The 5000-nt window shown below is 43.7% G+C and overlaps 1 protein-coding gene across 1 annotated transcript in view; it reads left to right on the forward strand.

The window, feature by feature from the left end:
- Positions 1-5000, forward strand: part of LOC123748218 (uncharacterized) — a 38468-nt gene that overhangs the window by 26123 nt on the left and 7345 nt on the right. The gene's annotated exons all lie outside the window — the stretch shown is intronic.

The raw sequence follows: 5000 nt of genomic DNA on the forward strand, positions 1-5000 counted from the left end.
AGATGGACGGCATCCCCGGATGCTGTGAGAGAGATGAGACACTCCATGGATGCTGTGAGGGAGATGAGACACTCCATGGATGCTGTGAAGGAGATGAGACACACCATGGATGCTGTGAAGGAGATCAGACACTCAATGGATGTTGTGAGGGAGATGAGACACTCCATGAATGCTGTGAAGGAGATGAGACACACCATGGATGCTGTGAGAGAGATAAGACACACCATGGATGCTGTGAAGGAGATCAGACACTCCATGGATGCTGTGAAGGAGTTCAGACACTCCATGGATGCTGTGAGAGAGATCAGAGACTCCAAGGATGCTGTGAGGAGCTGTGAGGCGCCAAGGTAGCGACGAGTGATGGAAGCTTGGACCAGGAGCAGAATAATGGAGAGGCGAGTAAAGAAAGGAAAATATATCAAAGGAAATTGGGAGAAGTGATGCATAGAGAGGGGTGAGGATGGAGATAGAGAAGGAAGGGGAGTAAGGGGAGATGACAGAGATGGGAGGGAGGAAAGTGAGGGAGAGACAAGTGAGGGATACAACATTTACCTGCTAAGACTGTCGTAAAGCTGAGCTATGTTATCTTGAGGTTATCTTGAGGTTATCTTGAGATGATTTCGGGGCTTTTTAGTGTCCCCGCGGCCCGGTCCTCGACCAGGCCTCCACCCCCAGGAAGCAGCCCGTGACAGCTGACTAACACCCAGGTACCTATTTTACTGCTAGGTAACAGGCGCATAGGGTGAAAGAAACTTTGCCCATTGTTCCTCTCCGGCGCCCGGGATCGAACCCAGGACCACAGGATCACAAGTCCAGCGTGCTGTCCGCTCGGCCGACCGGCTCCCTATGTGTGATAGAAAGCATAGAAAAATTCATACTAAAAGAGATTCTAAATTTCTTTATTCTGTGGAGTGAACAGGTAATTTATGGCCTTTTTGCTCTCTATCTTGCATTTATGCAAATGTACTTGTATCTTATACTTATCTTGTACTTGTATCTTATACTATATACTCAAATATCTTGTATTTATGCAAATGAGCATTTATGCAACTTCTTTAGTCTTTATGGAGGGTTATTCAGGTGCTAAGAGGTAGCTGTGTCACGTTATAAAGATCCTCATTCAAGAGTTCGAAACTGAATAAATTAATAATGGCACTGTGGTGCCCATCTCTCAGGATGGTTAGTCATACAAGGTCATGTGATCAGCTGCCTGTACTGGGCCAACTTTTTGGATTTTCGAGAGGATATCCTCAGAACCACGAGAGATAATTAAGTGATTGTTAATCTCCAGGTACCTAATCATGTCTCAAGGACCTAATAACTGGGTATTAAGCTATTTAATGTGTGTGTGTGAGAACGCGACATATTTTCTATTCGCAGTCTGTATTCACCTAGTTGTATTCACCTAGTTGTATTCACCTAGCTGTGCTTGCGGGGGTTGAGCTCTGCTCTTTCAGCCCGCCTCTCAACTGTCAATCAACTGTTACTAACTACTAACTTCCCCCCCCCCACACACACAAGAACAAGTGTCTAACTCCCAGATAGCTTCTTACTGCTAGGTAACAGGAGCATCAGGGTGAAAGAAACTCTGTCCATTTTTGTTTCCACCAGCGACGGATACGAACCCCGGTCTACACGACTACGTATCCAGCGTGCAGTCCACTCAGCCACCAGCGAATATAGTCGTTGTGTAAACAGGAACTGGGTCAACCTGGTCCATACAACCACAGTCCTTAGTGGGGATGTTTTCTGCCGCCCATAAACATAGGTTTCGGGCCTAAACAAACCGTAACTTTATATACGAGGCTTTCAAGCCTTTGGGAATAATAGTTTTTCTCCTTTCAGACCAGAGTATTTGGAACAAAAGTTTTATCTCAGAGATGGGGACATCTGGGGTCTAATATAACTTCATGGTCTCGCTTCATGCAGGTCGGCGTTCAATCCCCGACCGTCTAAGTGGGTGGACACCATTCCCCCCTCCCCCCCCCCGTCCCATCCCAAATCCTTATCCTGATCCTTTCCAAGTGCTATATAGTCGTAATGGCTTGGCGCTTTCCCCCCTAATAATTCCCTCTTTCGCTAATTTGGCTGCACTATGCCAATATCTTTTTCCTTTGTGAGATGGTATCCATACAAAGGAGATTCTAAACTCTTTATTTCATGCAGCGAACAGTTTATAATTGATGTTACGAGGCGCTGGGTGTCGATCTTGTAGAAGACTTCAAGAATCTTCAAGTCTTCTCTTTAAAGTGCATGAAGAGAAGACGCTGAATCACAGAAAATTATATATATATATATATATATATATATATATATATATATATATATATATATATATATATATATATATATATATATATATATATATATATATATATATATATATATTTTAGTGTATTGGTAGATAGTTACGGTGCAGATAGTTCTGTTTGTCTAGAGCTCAGCCAGTAGTTTAAGCTGACCCAGTGCTTATGTGAAAGTATTATTTCTAATCAGAAGTACTGCAGTCTGTCATATTGACGATTGGGCTGAGCCGTCAATCGTCAATATGCTGTGAGGGAGCATCTTTTATCAAAGATCTCACAGCGTTGCTGAGATCTTTGATAAAAGAGGTAATTGTTTCAGGTGCGATATCTTTAGGAAAAGCAAGATCACCTTCCTTAGTGATATGTGTGTATGATACATGACTAGTGGGGTACAGGTTAAAATGGATATCACTGGCAGGTAGATTACATTTAAAAATTCCTGTTCAGTCTGGTGATATTACAGGCATATATTTACTCCATCATTTATCATACAAGGAGAGAGTTGGCACGCTGGCACCACTCATTAGTGTGTTAATGGCACAGGATAGTTAGCGTCTGAGCAATGCTGAAATAGTCGGGTCTCTCATGACTTTAATGAAAAAAAGTCGTGTTGACTTAAAAGATAGGATTAGGTATCTTTGCATTTGTGCAGCTGCCCTAGACTATATGAAGGGGAGTACAGCGTGTCAAAAAGCTAGCTACGTGATGCTAACATCCTCATCACACAGGATGGTTAGTCATACAGAGGCATGTGATAAGTAGTCTGCACTGGCAAATTCTGGGTGCATTATGAGGATATCTTCAAGAACAGAAGAGTGAATAAGGTAGCAGGGATACTAAAAGTCCCCATCTCGCAGGATGGTTAGTCATACAGGGCCATATGTTCAGTAGCCTGCACTGGCAAATTTTGGGTACATTATGAGGATATCTTCAAGAACACGAGAGGTAATAAAGTAACTGCAAAGCTCCAGGTACCTCATGCCAACTGGTCTGAAAGGTCTGATAACTGGGCATTCAGTGATGTAGTGTACAAGCTCATGCCCAGTACTTGTATGAAGCAATAACGAAGCAACTCTACGGGCTCGACACACCACATTTAACTTACTCGGCTTACAAAGCTCCTTGATATGAGAAATGCTTTAAAAAGTTTGAGAATTATTATCTGCCTCCGACACATACTGCATCGCACCGCTGTCTCCATCTTCATTCTTATCTCTCCCTTCCTTTATCTATATTGTTTTGTCTGTTTTTTGTCCTCAGACTTTATTTTAAAGCAATTTTATCTCTTTGTTTTCTTCTCTATACTAAATATATTGATACACTATCCGCCCTCGGCTCTACACTCCTCCCCATTGCTTTATCCTCTCTCTCTCCCTCTCCCTCCCTTCTCTCTCTCTTCCTCCCTTCTCTCCCTTACTCCCTACTTCAGTCCTCCTGCAGTGTTGTGGTTACCTTGGCTCTTATCCCTTCTCTTATTCCCACACACTAATACTCCTCCAATTTTATCATATTATGCTTATTTACAGTTCTTCTTGTTCTCTAGACTTCACACACACACACACACACACACACACACACACACACACACACACACACACACACACACACACACACACACACACACACACACACACATACACACACACACACACACACACACACACACACACACACACACACACACACACACACACACACATACACACACACACACACACACACACATACACACACACATACACACACACATACACACACACACACACACACCACCTGGGGGTGGACGTAACACCTAATCTATCTCCTGAGGCACATATTAATAGGATAACGACAGCAGCGTACTCTACACTGGCAAAAGTTAGAACATCATTCAGAAACCTAAGTAAGGAGGCATTTAGGGCGCTTTACACTGCCTACGTAAGGCCAGTCTTAGAGTATGCCGCCTCATCATGGAGTCCCCATCTGAAGAAGCATATAATGAAACTGGAAAAGGTTCAGAGGTTTGCAACGAGACTCGTCCCAGAGCTACGAGGGATGGGGTATGAAGAGCGCCTGAGGGAACTGTGCCTTACGACACTAGAAAGAAGAAGGGAGAGGGGGGACATGATAGGAACGTATAAGATACTCAGAGGAATTGACAGAGTGGACATAGACGAAATGTTCACACGGAATAGTAACAGAACGAGAGGACATGGATGGAAGCTTGAAACTCAGATGAGTCACAGAGATGTAAGGAAGTTTTCTTTTAGCGTGAGAGTAGTGGGGAAATGGAATGCACTTCAGGAACAGGTTGTGGAAGCAAATACTATTCATAATTTTAAAACCAGGTATGATAGGGAAATGGGACAGGAGTCATTGCTGTAAACAACCGATGCTCGAAAGGCGGGATCCAAGAGTCAATGCTCGATCCTGCAAGCACATATAGGTGAGTATAGGTGAGTACACACACACACACACACACACACACACACACACACACACACACACACACACACACACACACATACACACACACATACACACACACACACACACACACACACACACACACACACACACACACACACACACACACACACACACACACATACACACACACACACACACACACACACGCACACACACACACACACACGCACACACACACACACACACACACACACACACACACACACACACACACACACACACACA

The sequence above is a fragment of the Procambarus clarkii genome, chromosome 87 (assembly GCF_040958095.1).
Source record: "Procambarus clarkii isolate CNS0578487 chromosome 87, FALCON_Pclarkii_2.0, whole genome shotgun sequence".
Lineage (NCBI taxonomy): Eukaryota > Metazoa > Arthropoda > Malacostraca > Decapoda > Cambaridae > Procambarus > Procambarus clarkii.